Here is a 19304-nt window from a genome sequence, read left to right as displayed (position 1 = left end):
TTGTAAAACTCAGGCTATATTGGGCTTGCCACATTTAAAGTATCCTGGCTATGTGAAACTGTGTTTATACCAGCATTAAACTGAGGGGATTGTGGGATTGAGAGTATGAGGGGATACAGAGGACAGCTAATATACTGGCATTGAGTAAAACGAGAATACATGGGATTGTCAAAATGGGAGTTTACTTGGATTGTTAAACCAGGATTAGATTTGTGTTTTTAAACTGAGATTAAACCAGTGATATCAAATGGGAAGTATAGTGGAATATGTTGAATGTGAATATACTGTGCAAACTGGTATTATACTGGGGCTACCTGGAAATACATTGGGTTGGCCAAACTGATAGTACATGGTCATTACACCAAGTGGTCAATTTAGGCGTGTTCAAAAACCGAAATGAAATGTCAGCAAGACCGTTCTCAAGTTCAAACATCTCTGCTCCAATATTCCACAAAACGTTTCTCAAACATTCCGCAGAGTCTCTCTCTCTGGTGCCTCCAACTGTTCTGGAAGCCTTGGTCTTGACTTGAAGGCGGCAGTTCCATTCATGGCCAGAAGTTCCATATAGCCTCCAGGATCTCCGTGATGCGAGACAGGCACAGAGGCGTTTAGGTGGGGCACTGTGGTTCTCAGACACCTCTCAATCAAAGGGTCCCGACTCTTCAGCCCTGCCCCAACCACCGTCAGTCTCCCCTTTGTCACCTCAACAATCTCATTCCTAAAGGGCATACTTGGACTTGCCCTTATCCACCGACTCCAATCACTATCTCGTCAACACCCTCCTCGACAAGCCATGTAGACCTTCTTGCCTTCCATATTGACTTGGGATATGTGCATCACTATCCACCTGCTTCCTTCTAAGGCCTTACTCTTTCCCCTGCTTGTCAACTACGTTTCACCACCACTTATTTCCATCGTTCACCACTACCTCCTCCCTAGGTCTTCCTTTCACCCCGCACCACCTCCTCAGATATTTCCTCCACCTACTCGGTATCTCCTTTCACCAAACCTCCCCCTCAAGTTCTTTCCACCTGCTCTGCATCTCCTCTTTTGACCAGCAGCCCCCTGCGCTCCTCCGGACTCAATTGAAAGACACTGTCACAACCAGAATTAAAAAAAATAAAAATAGAAATAAAAAGGAGTTAATGACATTCGTAGTTCAGGTACTCGTATACTCTAGAACTCCTCCCTCTTTACAACTTGATAAAACATTTTTAAAGTTTTGTGTGTTTTAGCCTCACAAATCTATGATAAAAGAATACAATCCTTCATAATATACTGGAAAAACAGACCAAGAAAAATGCATCCCCAGAACTTGAAAAAAAGAAAAAGACGGGAGGCCATAAGCAGTTCTGGGGCCCGTACGAACGAGAAGGGGAACACGCATACTGTTTCTAAATTCAAACACCTGTAGTTTCTCTATAGAAAAAGCACTCTCTGCAGAGCACAACAGACTACGGATGCAAGTGCAGGATGTAAGCATGACAGTCAAACTGGGATTTCGTGAAATAAGTGTATTGTTGGGATGTAAAACTGAATATAATTTGATTGTGTAAAATGGTCCTATACTGGGGCTGTCAAACTGGGAATACTCTGGGTTCAACAATATGACAACACACTGGGATTGTGAAAGCTTGAATGTCAAACTTTGTGCATACTGAGGTTTGTCAATAATGGAGTCTGCAGACTGTACAGACTAGACCTACATATGCATTGTATAGAACCTTTTTGAAAGTAAACTGGGAGGTTACTAGAATAGAGTATACAGGGCTTGTCTAACTGGAAAACTTAATGAGACAATGATGCCATTACCCAACATATTCCAACATAAAATGACAGGTAATTATGCACAGCATGACATCATGGCCTAACCTATGACAATTTGGATTCCCTTTGGCAGGTATTCCTTTCTTCAAATCAGCCCATGGGCTGTCAGCCACTTCAAACCGCACCAATCTGGCAGACCATCTTTGGTTACCGTCCCTACACCCAGATTCCGAGACCTCCCCGCCCCCACCACCCTCGCCCAGCTTTATTACCACCCCCCACCATGTGCTTCCCATCATTTTCATTATTTTACCTTTTCCCCGCCTCCCCCTACAAAAACTCCCAAGACTTGAACTAAATTCCCTTAAGCAATTTTAAAGACTGCAGATTAAAGGGCATCATCTCCATCAAACAATCACCACCCCAAAGCTTTGCATGGGCATCACCCCACCAATCTCAACTTTACATTGTGCAAAGTGTACATTGTGACTGTGTATTGTGATGGGGCGGCCAGCCACAAACAATCACGCTGCCTCTCATAGTAGTTCCAAGGGTGTTTATTTAAAATAACAGATAGGATCGACGTCTTCTCTGGGTAAATGTAACTTGGACTAGCGGGAAGTTTAGCGCTAGGGACAGCCCTCTCTCTGGTCTAACACGGCCTTGACCCTGCCTCCCTATCCCAGGCGTCGCTAACGGGGAAGTTGGTAGCGCTGGCATTGGTAACCCCTATCGATCTTTCACTTCTTGGGCTTCACGTATTTTCCTTAAATCAGTGGCTACCCAACTCCCTAGGGATCGTCCCCCCTCCCCCATGCTCCCTGCTTAGTAGTCTCAGAGCATTAGGGATGGTGCCTTCATCCACCCAGTGTCAGGCTTGCTTCTTTCACACCTGCTTGTACCAGACCGAGGGTTCGAATTTGAGGGGAGCTGGTAGCTATTTAGCTCCTGCTTCTAGTATAGTAGAGCCTGTAAATGTGACATTAACTTTGAGTATTTGAGAATGTTAATAAAGACAAATTAGAACACAGCTGATACACATTTAAACACAATGGCTCATACAAAATGGACAAAAGGTTATAAAGGAGCATCTGTGGTAGCTACTGGTTCCCGTGCGATAGCTGCTGCATACATGGCGATGCCCGACACCCAGGAGCTGGTTTTAGCTCCTGCTAATTGAATCTCAATTTCAAACCCAGCAGACCCTTCACTATTCTGGTCCCTCCATATGTTCTCCTACCACCAAGTCACTATCCCTCCAATCTCTCACTCCACCTTTCGATCTTACTTGCTTCCTTACTCCTGTTCTTACTAATGCTCATACCTCCAACTACTGCTATACCTCAGTTACCTCATTTTTCTTTCTCCTCCTCCTCCTCCTCCTCCTCCTCCCTAGTGTGCACTTCCACCCTCTACCAGTCTACTCATTTCTCTCATTCGCTACCTATTGTTCTTACTCCCAACTATCACTACTACCTCTGCTGCTACTACCAACACTACTCTACCTCTACTAACCATCTCCGCTCTCACACACACAAACATTCCACAGACCTCCCCCCCGCCTCCTTATTATAATAGCCTTGGTACTCCTTTTGCTCTCTCCTCCGCCGCCTCCTGCTCTCACCCAACTAACCCACACTTAAGCATTCACACAGGCTTACTTAAATACCCCACCCGCTCCCAGGATTGGCCACTTACCTTAAATAGCTTACTGGCTCCAAGGAATCCAGGGTCCGACCCCCTGCTAACACAGCAGGTAAGCATGCACCAACATGTGTTTACACCCTCTGTCCCCACAGGTCATCCCCATCCTCTCTGGTCCCCCCCCCCCCCGTGTTGTTCCCTTGTGCCCCCCCCTTCCCGGACACAGGAGTCTGTCCTGCAACATACTGGTTTCACCATCACCATCTCGTGACCAATGTTGGATTTTACTTTTATGGACTTCATTGATTCATGGTGCATTACCCTTTCTCAACTCTCATGCTGGACTTCCTTTGCATCTTGTACTCATGGTGGCCCTAAATCTATTCCCATCTTCATCTTGTATCCCGGCTTGCAACATTATGTATTACTATTGACTTCTGCAGTTGTATTCGTTCTCCACTCTTTTTGACTGCTTACTCTGTTCTCTCCTCCCCTCTCCCCATCTCCTCCCCTTACTTTCTTCTATGCACTTACTCTATCAGAATTGTCCCTGGACCTAGTATGATAGCAACCTCGTCTGTCGCTTCCCTCATCCCCTTACTGTACTCCCCCTCGCTCCCTGCAGCACTATCTGAAACGTTGTCAGGCCTAGTACGATAGTCGCTTGTTTTGTTCCTCCACTCCCTTTCTGCACCCCTCTCCCTCACCTTTTGTTTTTCTCCGGCTCAACCAAAAATGTCGTCAGGCCTAGTACGGTAGTCACCTGTCTGTTTCCATTTCCTTCCCACTCTCCCCCTCCCTTCCTTATCTATGTCTTAGCTCTTGCACTATCTGAAATGTCATCAGGCCAAGTACGATAGTTAATTCCACATCCTTACTGTTTATGGCTAGTAAGAATGTCATTGTATTTTCCCTTGTTCCCTCCCTTGCCTTGAAGCGCTTTGAAACACAGTTTATTTATATAGCACCTATATACAATCATATCATAACATGAACAAACCAAGAAGAAAAAGAAAGGCAAGAAAAAGAAAGCAAAATGAAACACAGTAGTAGTTGAAAGTGAGTCACAAACATGCATCCCTAAAATTAATTATCAAAAGACAAGGAAAATTGAAAAAGGTGTGAAAGGGGGGGGGGGGGAGTTGGACTCTACAAAATCCTCCTTTAGTCAACAGGTGGATATGAAGAACGCTATTGAGATTCAAGCAGATGCCATGGAATAAGAAAAAGTGAGTGTGGGCCTCCAAACAGGCTGGGATGCTGGCAGAGCTGGCTTCTCTATCAGTTGAGCTCCCATTTTTTGTAGAGGATGAGCATGAGAAATATCTCCAAGGAGGAGTCCCAAAGAGACAAGGTGCCGTCAGAGAATTATACTGTGCCATCTGCTCCTTCAATGAATTCTCTGAATGTCCATGTGGCTTCACCTCTTGAGGCTAACTTGGTGTCAGTAGGTCTGGACATGTCATCAGATACCCTGCTTCAACAAATGGACAGGAAAGAAATTCATGAGAACCCCCCCTGCTCTCCCAAGGGAATAGAATGTAGAGACTGGGGTGGTTGGGGAAGGTCATGCTCACAAGCTTTTTGAAATGCCAAAAGTATGGCTAAAACAATTGAATATAAGTGAAGGCTACATTCTGTCAATAGCGAGGGAAATTCCATATCTATTCCTACTCTCCACCTATGATACTGATTAGGTTTGTTTCCCATTTGGTGTCTTTACACATTGTTGAAACAGGTATGAAAACCAGGATGGGTGAGAATGCAATGTTAAATTTTGATTTGGAATTCAAAAAGCTGGGAATTGAGGTTGTAGCTTCTCTCCCAGAGCACTGTTTAACCAATGGTATGGAGATGGGTAGAGAGCTCTCCCCCCGCCCCCCGACTCTGAGGCAAGGGACCGACAGTAAAAGTGTGGTTGGTGATTGCAGTAGGAGATCTGGGGGTGGAGAAAGGAATACTATTGTAATTGAAAAGACTACAATCTGGGCCTTGCTTCCAGACAGTCTGACCAAAGTGTTTCAAAAACTGAATGCTAGTGAGACATTGCTTTAGCAAAGGAGAAAATTAATGTTATTAGTTGGAATACGCGGGGTTCCAGTTCTTTTAGGGATCAGATGATGACAGTTTATTTTCCAGGAATATGATTCGATTCTTTTTCAAGAGACTTGGTTGTAGGGGGATTTCCATTTGGATGGCTTCACGATTATAGCACAGTTGGCTACACGCTTAAAAGGGCGGTAGACCGTCTGGAGGTCTCTTGATAGGGATACGCAACTCAAAAATGCTAAAATCTGAAATTATTAGTATTAGTCTACAGGTATTTATAGTTTTGAGTGTTATCATTCAAAGTGGGGAAAGTAATATCCATCGTTGTTTTAAAATGTATACTGGAACCCCGTGCATTGAAACCAGTCTGTTTCTGGAGGAACTATCCACATTACTCACAGAGGTGAATTTACCCAGGAAGGCCTCTTAATGGCATGGGATCTAAATTCCTACTGTCTTCAAAATCCGGGACGGACTAATAAGAGCTACATAGGGAAACTGAATGGGCAAAGATGGATAAGATTGTCTGCAGATTAGAATTTACGACTAGCTAATGGAAATGTAGATCTAGTCCCTGCGACCACTTGGAAGAACAGGACAGTTAGATCAGTACTGCACTACCCGATTCTCTGTACAGACATTTTTACTGCTGTGAAACCCTGAGAATAAGAGAGATGGATACCAGTGACCATAGTCTGTTACTAGCTTCCTTTGTATTTAAAATGGAGACAGCAGAGAAAAGTGTGTATACAGCTGTCGTGGTAAATTCCAGTAAGAACAGAATATCTAGATTCATTAGAGAAGGGGCTGATCTGAATATAAGTGTTAAGCGCCATAGCTGACCTACAATTGGAAAAGTTAAGTAAACCAGCAGGCTTTGTTGAATTTCTCTGGGACCTAGGCCCTCACCCGTCCTCCCCCGAGAGTAAAGCAGGGGAAAATATCCAACACACACAAGCACAGTTTCGATGAGACTGAAATGTAAAAGACCAAATGAGAAAGGCAATTTGGGCACCAAGTCACCAATATTTCTCCTCATCTATTCTAAATCAAAAAAGAAGGAATTCAAAAAGAAATATAGGAATTGGTCCAAATCTCAAAGGTTTAGGGGTGTTACGCTCACCTGGTATCCACGGGGACGCCACCCAGCACTGATGATTTCCACTCTCAAACCCTCTCCCGGTCCCTTGGTAAGGCCTCTGGTTAAAGATGGGTCTGCAATATAGGAGAGCTGGATTCAATACCAGATTGTCTTTATGTTTTCCCACACCCCCTTTGCCTCAACTCCTTCCTCCCCCTTGGGCCCTCTCCTCAGCTTAAAATTGTAAAAGGTGGATTCTCCATCCTGCTCCTCGTGGCAGGGGCGCGTAGATGTGGGGGGCGAGCAGCGACCAAGTTACTTCACTGGTGCAAGCCCCCCCTGTGGGAATCCAGGCCTGCTGTGACTTTGTAGGTTTGCTGCTTTACAGTCTTTATATGCAGTTCTTATGTTCCTCTTAGTTCGAATAATAATGTCTTGCTTCTTTCCTTTTAGGTATGGAAAGGTATTTTGGTGTTGACATGCAGTTTGAAGATGAGCATGGGCCGGTAGGCGAAAGCGCAATGCTGTCCGTTGAGTATAGCGCGATGCGTGGCACCGTTTCACCTTTTATATTGCTAACCTGTGTCTTTTCTCTCCTTGCAGGTTGCAATGTACCTCGCCGAGCGCCGCTCTGTTCCAGCAATGATACGGACCAGGAGAGGACTACCCAGGTAAGAATTGTGTGGCTTTATTCATTCAGGAGGAAACGTGAGTAAACGCTTACTAATACTGTCTTTCTTTCTCCTCTTTCCAGGTTATGGGATTCCGGGATGCATGCGGTGCCGGATGATGGAGTTCGTACCTTCAGGTGAGTGGAACTGAAAATCGGCGATGGATTGAGACAGGATACTGTTCCAGGTAAGTTTCGTAGTGTTCTTTCCCTCTCTGCATGTACTTGGTTTCAGGTAAGCTGGCATTAAAGAACTGGACACGGTGAGCGTTACGCTGCCCACAGCAGAACACCACAAAGCATGTTCTGCTGTTTGGGTGCGGTTTAAATAGTCTCAGGTAAAGTAGTCCAGGTAAAATAGTCCCAGGCCTGCCACACCCAAAAGACTAGACCGCATAGCTCAGTTCCTTGTAAATGAGCTATGTGTGTGCTTCCATGTTGGCTGATACAACTTGGATAAAGAATAGTCCTTTAGTATACAGAGCGTGGATTGATTTATCAAAAGCGTTTGATACAGTCAATCGGGGTAGACTCGTCTACATTGAAACGCTGGGGACTCCCCGGAGGTCTGCTCGCCATAATCCTCCACCTACATGAGAATATATGCATTCAAGTCAGGCTTGATATGCTAGGGCATCCAACGGAGAAGAGAGTAAGGCAGGGATGTATTCTGGCTCTCTGCCTCTTTAACCTCTACTTAGCAGATCTTGCGGAAACCCTATCCCCTCCAACTCTACCTAGTCCCAAAATTGGTGCATGTATAATTAACTAGATGGCCTATAACGATGAAGTTGTGTTATGGGATTACACACCCATAGTCCTCCAGTGCATGACGACTGCCTTTGAAACCCCAAACTATGAAGCTTTGAATGACTTAAAAAATGTGTTGGGCTAAATCCAACATTCTAGTCTTTTCCAACCCCTGAACAAAAATCCCTAGATTCGGATTCTAGGGACCGAACTTTGCCAGTGTGCAAGAAAATTGTATGTCTGGGCATCCACCTAAGAGCTAGTGCATCATTAAAAGCTCCCGAAATAGATATTGGAAGAAAAGTACTACAACTAACATGTCAAATGAAAACGATCTTACCCTCATTTTGCAGATTCTCATTACTTCCTATGATAAAGTTCTGTATGGTATGGATGTTGAGCCCTGCGCTTGGAAAGTCAATTGGACAAGAATAGAAGGAAGTATATGGAAACATTTGTTGAACCTTCCAATGTCACTACCAATAGCTCGTCTATGCTATGAGTTAGGCTTGCAATCATTACAATCATATTTTGTTCGGAAGAGGGGGTGCACTTTATAGGTTGGTTGTGAAGCCGAAGAAGAACCCACTATGTATGGCTAGAAGAGTTCATCTTGAGCTAGGGAATTGTGTCACCCTGTCCATCTTGAAACAAGCAGTTATCAAAATATTAGATATATGGGAACACTCAGGCTGACTTAATTGAAAATCCTATGAAAGTCAAACAGGCCATGTTGACAATGGATTGGATATCTACTAAAGCAAAATTCAGTGAATCAGTGCTTTTTAGCTCCTTCCCTGACTTAGATATACCAAGAGGCTTTGTATTATCTTAATTGTGACGATTCCCAAATGAACGATGGAGATCGGAATTCTTGAGATTATGCCTAAACTTAGTGGAAACCCGAGAGATACAGAAGTTCAGAAAAAAAAGATCCATCACAGGAAGGGAATTACGATTTATGTGAGGAACTGTTGGTGCAAGATCTGAGACATGCATGGACGGTCGGTTCAGCTACAAAGCCTGCAAGGATAAAATATCTTTCTCGATTTGTGGGAAAGAATGACTGGTTAGATAACAAGGACATTAGGTGGAGATTGTCAGCAAGGAATGAAACTTTCTCATCTCTGGAAATGTTAAGATTGCTGAATGAATTAGCTTTTATTAGGTTATGATTGCTTTAGAATATGAAGCTAAGTGTTGGTGAAATTTACTGATGAAATATGATGGATGAATTTTAGTTTTAATTTGATGTTTTTGCTTGTTATTTGTGTAATTGTGAAAAGTCGTATTTTGGCTAAACAATAAAAAAAAAAAATTATGTTTAAAGTGAGAGAATATACTCACTCTCATTAAGTACTCAAGCAGAAGAGATCCTCTGTAAACCTGCTTTCCCCAGAGCGCAGGACCACCTGCATGCAGTACCTCCAAGTCCCCATCTGAAGGGAGCAAAGACATGCAGCCTGTGTATCCCCGGTATTCCTTCTTGTGTGATGAATCCTCTAGGGAAAGGGGTTCCTCAACGGTTTCTCGGTACCACTCGGGAGATCAACTTCTCAACCATCCACCATGCTTTGCCTTTCACCACCCTTATATGGAAGGCCTTTCATAAAGACACTAGTAATCGTGAGGGACCTAGAAGCAAAATCCCCTTGTCTGAGGCAGCCTTCAATGTTAGGCAACCATAGATTTAGATTAACTGTCTGGAGCCTGATAACAGCAAAGGGCTGAAATAAACAGAAATGTAAAATTGAAGTGTTGTGGAACGTGCATTTTTCCCCTGCATCAGGCATTCCACGCCAACCTCTCCCCACAAAGCTGGCCCTTCACTTGTAAAGTCAATTGGATCCAGCATCATATTTTTCAACTGGATGGGTGTGAGAGTAGAGCTTAGGTAGGGAGCCCAATCTAACCAAGAGGGTTCGGGGACGTCCTCCCACCCAAATAAACATTTTGCAATACTGGGTAAAAACAGTGCATGTAACAGCACACTTAAAAAAGAGATGGACAAAAAAAAAAAATGGTATCAGGTAGATACCAGGTTCCTAACAGTATACAGGATCATTTTCCAAAGCATTTTTGTTACAAACTTACATGCTCCTAACCAGCCCGCTTGAGGAATGATAGCAGCTCAGTTGATAAATTATGCTACTTAGCCTGAATATATAGCAGCCCTGTTGAGAGGTACAGGTTCAATCTGTGCCACTGAAAATATATACAGCACTGCTTCTACATGTACCCTTATGCCTGCTTGCGGTGGGTGGTCAGAAAGGACCACATGCGCAGCTATGCAATAGGTGTGCTTCCGTGATAAGAAAACAAAGTATGAAATGCCCATGCAGCACTGTATGCATGTCATGGCACAATGGCAAATAGTCATAGCAGGACTGCTATGTTTTGGGATAGTATCTGAATTTCTTAACAGAGCTGCTGTTAAGAAAGCACGAACATGTGTTGGCATTTTCTGCTGTGAGCTAAAGTACAGAGAAAGACAGTGTCTGAGCTCTTCCCACCAACCTCAGAGTGTGGGAAGATAGCATTGCTGTCATATACCTCAATCCCTTCTACTCGGTCTTTCGCTTTTCAAAACGTCTGCTTCGCCCATGTCCGAGTCCCAATGCCAAAAATCTAGCACATTTCACAGCCTCATTATGAATCTCCAGATTAATGTAGGATAGTCCAAACAGGCCTAGAGCTTTTAACAAGACATTTATGTCAGGCAAGCCCCACATGGAACTGCCAATGCCCTAACACTATGTGCCTTTCAGTGTCAACAGCCTATTGGGAAAGCCAGCTCAGTGGGTCAAGAACCATGCGGCATAGAATATTGTGTATACTGTTAATAGGCGAGTTAATGAGTCTGCATCAGAGATATGCATTTAAGATACAGGTAACATTCATGTGCAACACAGAGGACTTAACCTTCGACTTATCAAAATGACTACTAAATGTGGAGTAATTCAGAACACACATTTCATCTGGGATGCTCTACTTGTAATGGCTCAGAACACAAACCTCATCAGGGATGCTATACCTGTGATTGCTCAGGACACACATCTCATATGGGCTCTTGTACTTGTAACGGCATGCAGTGTTAATAAAGCATCTGCATTCAAGCAAGTGCTGCATCTGGTCAGACAAACCTCAACTCTATAATCCCCAACCTAATGGCCAAAAGAAGGTTTGCACACATCTAAAATGGAGCACCCAATGGTAGAGCTGCACTACATCTTTAAATAGAAAAGGAATTTTCAGCTTTTTGGGTATTTATTGGTGCTATGTTAAAAGACAAACAGAAGGGAGGCCACCAGGGGGCGTAGGTAAGATGGCTGCCTGAGTCCCGCGCTCTGTCCCCAGCTCCAGGAAATCGGCTGAAAAACAGGGGAGAAAGGGATTTAATGTGCTCCAGACTCGGAAACGGAGAGCTCCTGATGAGTGAAGCGCCGAGGTCCTGGGGTGGCGTCTATCCTTGGTACGGCTGCAAAGACCGCGAGGGCACCCCTCCCCCCCTCCCAATAGCTGCGTGGTTCGCGGAGGAGAGGGAAAGTGGGAGTGCTGGGCATCTGGAGCACAGAGAAGGGAACGCGCAGCAGCCAGCCCACCGGCACAGTGAGGGGCTGGAAGCTGGTGCCCCAGAACGTGGATGCGGAACACTGAGTAGAGTGATTGCACGGGACGTCATGGGACTGCCCGGGACCCGTGGGTGCTCCTCCCCTCTGATCGCGTGATGTGTGGTGGTCGAGAGTAGGAGAGGTTACTGGCCCCTACTACGGTGGACAATGGCGGCGGGGAGTTGATCAACAACTGCAGTGGCATCGCGGAGGCAAGGCAGTCTGTGCTCAGTGGTGCCGCGGGGACCTCCCGAGGGAGTGACTGCGCTTGTGTGGTGGAAGCCTTCCCCTTGCTGCACAGTCCTATTAACCGAGCTGACGCGGGAGCACGCCCGGGCCCATGCTTGTTGGAGGAGCAGGCCTGGGGTGATGACCTCTGCCCCCACGGAGGTGAACTGGGGGCCCGCTGCCTATATAGTGCCCCTGGGAGCCCGTTCTGTGAGGGCAAGGATATCCTGGTGGCTGAGACCAGGGGGGAGTGGCCCGGAACCTGGAGCATCTAGAGAACAACCCAGCCATTGAGGTAGGGCCCGGACTGGGTTACTGAGTGATTGCTTGGCCTTGGGGCTCCCAACTGGAAGTAACTGAGGAGGGCTCTGTGGTGGTGAAGGGGGAGGATTGCAGACTGTCCAGAGGCACACGCTGGAGAAGGTGCAGCCTCCCATAACATAACTATAACAGTGACAGGAGGTGCCTCCCAAGGGGAACGAGGGAAGAGGAGAGAACTGTCATCCTAAAACCCACGGGGGGGTCGTGCCAAGACGTGTGTGGGGCCCAGTTACGTGGTCCAAGTTATCCGCAAAGAGAGCTGGGAAGGACATCGATGGTCTGCTGCAGCAGGGATCTTCTTTCATAGGATGGCACCCCCTGGAGGTGGGGAGTAGGTGCCACCTCGAGGTTTTCACCCAGTGGGGTCAAAAGGCAGTGCTCCCAGTTGTGTGCCCGTTGTGGGGACTGCTGCACAATCCGCCATTGGTCACTGGAGCAGATACAGGTATCCCGCTAGGCTGCGGGAAGAGAGTGGGGGCTTCTCCTGGCGGGGGAGCATTGCAAGTAACATGCTAGCACAAAGAAGCGTGTTTGCCCCTGGTGGGGACTCCCCCGGACGCTGGTCCTGGCCTCTTGGGGCTGCTAACTTGACTCTGGGGGGCACACATCTGAGTGGGGCCTAAAAGGTCCTTGCCTGAGGTGACGAGATACACACTCAGTTGGGGTCAGGTGGATAGCCTGGAAATAAACCCCAAAGGCCTGGGAGCTCTAGACCTATTGGAATTCTGTTGCACTCACTGGAAGAGCGGGCCCTGAGGGAAGGGGGCAATTCATGAGCTGGATGGGGGCCCTGGCGAAGTTTCAGTTCCAGGTGGAAGATGCTAAGATGGACTCCTGAGGCACCCCCGCAACCGCGACGGAACTGAGCTCTATAAAAGATAACATCCAGACCATCCTGGGGGAAATAAGGGCGACGAGAACGGACATGGGGGCCAAATTGGCCAATCTCACTATGCTAGAGGACAGAACGGACGGGGTCGAGGCCAACCAAACATCCACAGAGCTCCTGGAGACGCAGACGGAGGCAAGATTTATGGAAATACGTTGAGAGGAGGAACTCTGTTTCAAAGTGGATGACATGGAGAATCGGGAGAGAAGAAATAATCTGCGCTTCTTCTGTTTGGTGGAAGCAGATGGTGAGACCCCGTTCAGTCTTGAGGGCAAGGTGCAGGACATTATAAGGATAGCCCTCAGAGCCGAAGCTGGGGTTCACCGAGTGGGGAGGAGGCGTGGGAGCGAGAGGCCCCCCGCTCAGTTATGGCGCGTCTACACTACTACAGAGACAAGGCTAGAATTCTGGAGAAGGCGAAGGGCATGCGGGATATACAATATGGTGAGTCCAAGGTGGCCATTATCCAGGATCTCTCGGCCCCGACGTCGACAATGAGGAAAAAAAAAACTTAGAGATCAAGTGTTAAGAACATCTAAAAACACAGATATAATTAACAACATTTATGACAGATGAACATTTGATGTATGTACTACATGGCATACCGAACAAATGCACATTTGACACGTAGAATGAATGACATTGACTACTGCATCGCGCCAACTTCACCTATAGTGATAGAAAGAGGACTAGGCTGGACCTCTAATGTGTCATCACGGGTCAAAGGATACAAAACCCATGGCCCTCCAACATGGCGGCCGAAACGCTGTACGTGTTGAATGCTGGCCGTGATCCTCTCTACAACAAGGGAAAAGGTAAGAGGCTTTAGACCCGACCGTTGCTAACATTTAGCCACAACTGCCTCTAGACGCTTCGTAGGCGGAGACACAAAAATAAAACCAGAATGGGATGCACAGGGTATACCACACCGCATAATGTAATATGCCGTATAAGATCATTGATGTACATCATAATTTATGAAGCACACATCTGAGTAATGCACGGCTGAGCCGCATGATGAAAATACCCTAAGGGTACATTCAAAATAACCCCTGAATGACAGTATGTTATACAAGGTGCACATGAATGCGGGCCCATACGAAATTATTCACGAAGGAATAAATCTACCCATGATTAGGCGATTGACATGGCCGAATTGAGACCAACTTACGCATTTTATGAAGCATATCTCGCCAACCGAACACTAGAGCGTGAGATCTACATACCCAGAACTATAACCAGGAGAATACAACCTCTGGGGTGAGTACAAACAAGTAGATCTAACTAATAAATATGGACTACAATACAATAAACGTAATAAGACTCTAAATTGTCTGCAATGAATAGCGGAGATGACGGTTCAGTAATTAGGAACTATTTATTAACAAGTATGAAAGAACAAGAATAAGTCACCAATGGATCCCTGAACACACAGGGACAATGCCATTATAACACATACAAGCAACCTTGAGAGGTAAGCCTTATAATATGGAGAAGCTGTAGAACTAGTACCATGAGATATGATGCACTCATCTAGTCCCCCTCTGTATGTCTTCCCCTTTAGGGATTGAGAAAGAAAACAGACACCCCACAACATAACCAAGACGCCCTCCCAAAACAAGATAGGAGCGCCAGACAACCCATCAGAATATTGTACACTATATTGTGACCACAAAATGCCACAGTTAAAGTCCTGAAGAAGGCGAAGAGTGGGCCTAATTCCGCTGAAACTGGTTGAGTAACAGAGGGTCAGGCTGATAACCTGACCCCCCCCCTCCCGACTCAGAAACAAGATTGAGCCTGGGCCAACTACATCTTTATTTTAAAATGCAGCAAAAGTAAACACTGAGAAGAAAAAGGTTACACGAATTGGAAGCAATAAAAATAAAAGTAAGGAATTGACTTCCAAAGTATGTGTGCTCTTAGTTTGAATAGAGTAGTGAGAGGATTGGGCGAGCTGTCTCTTCAATCCCCTAACCTTCATAGGCTTTATACCAGCGCATGATTAGGGTTAGAGAATCACATCCAGGGATAGAGAGATATTTCTGTAGGGACATTTAGTAATCTACAGGGAACTGAGATGCTGTGTTCTGTCTGTGATGTGTTAAAACTCTGAGTGGGTTGAGACAGAACGTGTTAACCCGCTGACTTTAGTTGTGATAAACCTGTAAGGAAAAGGGGTCAGATACCATTGGGGTCACCCCTTCTACCTAGCCTTTGAATGGGAGGGAGAGGGGCACCATCTGGTGACAAGAGGGCCATGGAAGACTTGGAAGGGGGGGGGGGACGTGGAAACCCTTCAAAAGGAGCAGTTTAATGGAGAGCAGGATCCCGCTAGGGGTCCTAGAGGCCCTGATTCAACCAGGGGAAAATGTAGGGCGAAGGGGGTCTGGAAATTCCAAAAAGTTAAGCACCCCTCAGACACCTTTGGAAAGGCTTGAAGTGAAATGACATCACTGTACACCTGTGCAACAAACCAGCCCTCCCGTTGGGCACCCTGAGGGTCAAGGGAGAGGAAGAGGTATAGGTGAAAAGATGTGGTTGGTTTGTTCTTTTCTGTGTCAAGACCGGCACCGCCGGAATGAGAATTGAGAGAGTTGTTGGGTTGTGCCAGTTGGAGTTTGCACACTGCGTTGAAGAGGGTTTGAGTTTTGTTGGCGAAGGGATGCGGGAGTCCTGAGCAGGGGGGGAAGGGGACCGCACTTCAAGCAAGCTAATGGGATATATTGGACAATTCGGTCTGACCTGCGGGTTCAGGAGCGGCAGTCCCTTTGGTAATATCCCCCAGGACTGGGGAAGAGCCCCTGATGGTTTGTCGACCAGGCCCAGTTGGTGTGGGTGGAAGATACAGACGCCTCAGTTGGGAGGTAGGGGAGGAGGGTGGGACGGTTGTGGGGGGTTGAGGGAAGGGAAGCAGGAGGAGTTGAGCAAATACAGCCATGGATCAGCAGTTTATGGAAGGCCTCGGGCCAAATAAGGCATTGGGAACCTATAGAGAATCGGGCGAGGAGAGATGATGGTTGAGGGTCGGATTGGTAAGCTGAACGTCAAGGGTTTGAATTCGCAGAACGAGCAGTACCTCACTAGTAGTATGTTCCCTAAACTGAAATAATACAAACTCATTACCGGCAGGGGGCAGAATCGATGATGAAGGGAAAAGAATCGGCAGGAACATCTGGGCTTCCCATAAATCCTCGAAGGAAGGAAGGGGTGGGCGTACTATTGGGTAAATCACTACACCTCACAGACAGAGACTGAAAAGAGGGGTTTCGGAGGGAGATTTGTGGGCATTAAGGGCACATGTGAGGGTATGCAGATCACTTTGGCCACGCTCTACGCACCCAATGTGGGACAAATAAAAGTTTTTACACCAAATGTTCAAGATAATGGACGTCTGGGCGGAGGGACGAGGGGGGAGTGGGCCTCCCCGATTTCGAGCTGTATTATAGGGCGCCTCAGCTGAGGATCTTGATAGACCACTTTACCCCAGGGACTGAAAAACAATGGGTGGTGATGGACAACAAGGTGTTAGCCCTGGTTACGTCAGGGGAATGGCTGTGGGTCCCCGAGGCTCGCATCCCATGCAGGGTCCTACGACATTCGGTGTTGGGATTTTTGTGGTCCGTATGGAAGGATGGAGGCGACTGCAGATGGCTCACTACATGATCTTCACCCTTCAGCTGTATCTGGGCTCCCCCAATCAGGGATGGGATTGGAGAACCACTGGCGTATCAGAAGTGGTACAAGGCTGGCCTTAGCAGAGCGAGACAGATGTGGGTGGGGGTGGGGGGAATGTCATGTCTCTGAAGGAAATGGAGGAGGCCCTGGGCTTGAATGATTTGTCGCCATTCCGCCATCTACAATTGAAGGGGGTTCTGACGGAGGACAGGTGGGGGGGGGGGAACCTTAGGAGGAGCCTTACTGATTTTGAAAAGTTCTTGATTTAGCAGAGGGGATCTAAGAAGCAATATCTATACTTTATAGATTGTTACTCCTGGTGGCTCAGAGGGAACCTAACCTCCCCATGCACATGTGAAGTGGGGACAGGATCTAGGTGAGGATATGGACTAGGGGAGGTGGGCCACAATGTGCAGACAGGCCAATCGCTCAACTACTTCACTCCAGTATCGACATCAGGCACTGAATATACTGCACAGGTGGCACTAGCCCCTGCAGAGGAAAGCCCAGATGAGGGAGGAATATGATCCACACTGTTGGAAAGGTCGTACTAGAAAGGGGGATTATGCACATATGTGGTGGATATGTCCAAAAAGGTACAATTATACTGGGAAGAGGTCCTCTCGTGGATAAGAGGGGTGGATGGGATAGGGAGGAACCTCTCCCTGTGGCTCATTCTCTTTGGGGTTAATGTGGAGGAGGACCATGGTGAGGCACAGGACCACATGTTTCAGATTATGTTGGTAGCAGCTAGGGGTTGGGGGGTTAGGGAGGTGGGCGAAGGGACAGAGAACATACTACACAATCCAAAAAAGGACTTCGAGCAACAGAAAGAGAGCAATGAGCTACATGATAGGGCAACAAAGAAAGTAAGAAGGGAAACCGAGTCAATAATAGGACAAAGACACTAGGAGTGAGGGACAGAAGCAGAGCAAACGAGACATTCGGAGACAGTAAAATAAAAAACACAGATCAACAGCAGGTGGGGAGAGATGGAAATAGAAAAGCAAGACTAGAGAAAAGCAGGCCAATAACAAAAGAGACAGTGCAAGAAAGATAATCAAAAGGGAGTAGCAACCACAACCGAGAAAATGAAAAAACAGATAGGACATGAGAGAGGAAGAGGAGTTCTATCAACAGATACAGCGAGATATAGGAGGGAAAAGGCAAGAATAGAATGCAGAGATGGGAGAGGCAGAGTCACAGAGAAACAGACCACAAAATGTGGCATTGCAACACTTAAGGGTGAGAGGCAGAGCGTCAGAAAGCGAGAGACAGGGGAAACAACATAGCAAAGGGAAGGAGAGATGGAGCAAAAACATGGAGTGGCTATCAAGCAGGTAGTGCCAGGCAGCAACAGTAGGCCCAAGATGCAGAGACGTGATGCTGGTAGAGTGAGGGACTTGATTTATGAATCACCCGATGTAACTAGCTGGCATCTGTATTATCAGAGTTTGTGCCCAAGTATCATGACAATGAAGCTGGGTAGTATGCATCTACAAGATTCTTGTGTGGGGAAAATGTTTTCCACAGGTGCAATACATTTAGAACCACTTTGAAATACAGCGGTTTTGTCACTTATGTTTTCGATCAAAGTTTTAATTTTACACACACATTGGATAGTTGTCAGACACTTTCTACTCTCTTGCGAAGGAAGAAAATCATGTTTACTCTCTAGAAATTGGATTTACTCTCCAATTCAAAAAAGTGTGAGTAAAATGCATCTGGAGCACTGCTGCAACTGGGCTGCCTCGATTAAAGCCAATTAAGCAGAAATGCAACCCTTGTATAAGACAATTTTCATTTTATACAATACTACCCGTGTCCTAAAGCAAAGTGAAAAGCATGTTCTTGATTCAAGATGCTTTAATAACACTAACCTACAAAATGCAGGCCGTTGAACAAAACACAAATTCCCTTTTACATTAGTATCTTGTTAGAATCATGAACGAGTGTTAAAAAAAATTCAACAGACCAGGACTTATCCCAGTTGCTTCTTTCAAAGAACTGTGTCGATTACTAAAGTAAAGAGTGGATTTGCAAGCTGCTGCTAGCCAGGCTGTGTCACCAGTGAGCTCGATGAATTATGGGGGTGCTGCCATAAATAGCATGTGTAAGTGGTAAGCAGGGAAGAATTAAAAGAGAGGTATTGACAAGATTTCTGTGTGTAAAAAGGCCCCATAAGCACCTTATCTGGAAGCCGCAGCCAGGACCCTGGAAGGACTCCAAGTCACCTCCAGAGCTAGCACAGTTAGCAACACACTATGTCCGAAGGCAGCAGCCAACAGTAAGAGTGGTCAATCAACTCTGAGAGTCCTGAAAATTCCCAGCCCGGATAAAGCCAGTGCCAAAGTAAGGTCTGAAAAGTGGGGATGGATATGAACACCTTCTCTTCTGAACTGGGCATGCAGTACCCCTGCAACCATGCAACGCTGGGTAAGCAAAACACCTGCATCCTTACTTGTGTGGGCAGGAGTACTCCATATAAACGGGAACGTAGGAGCACCCACAACATGGCAGGATCATTATCTTTCCGACTCCTCAATTGCTTGTGGGGCAAAATTATTTTGTCCATCTTTTCTCTATGACAACTTCTCCATCTTGTCTCCTGACAAC

At 46.3% G+C, this 19304-nt stretch overlaps 1 protein-coding gene across 1 annotated transcript in view; it reads right to left on the bottom strand.

The window, feature by feature from the left end:
• Positions 1 to 19304, bottom strand: part of WDR36 (WD repeat domain 36) — an 804166-nt gene that overhangs the window by 747300 nt on the left and 37562 nt on the right. The gene's annotated exons all lie outside the window — the stretch shown is intronic.

Source organism: Ambystoma mexicanum, chromosome 6p (assembly GCF_040938575.1).
Source record: "Ambystoma mexicanum isolate Mex_15411 chromosome 6p, UKY_AmexF1_1, whole genome shotgun sequence".
In the NCBI taxonomy this organism is placed as follows: Eukaryota; Metazoa; Chordata; class Amphibia; order Caudata; family Ambystomatidae; genus Ambystoma; species Ambystoma mexicanum.
This window is presented reverse-complemented; position numbering and strand designations above follow the sequence as displayed.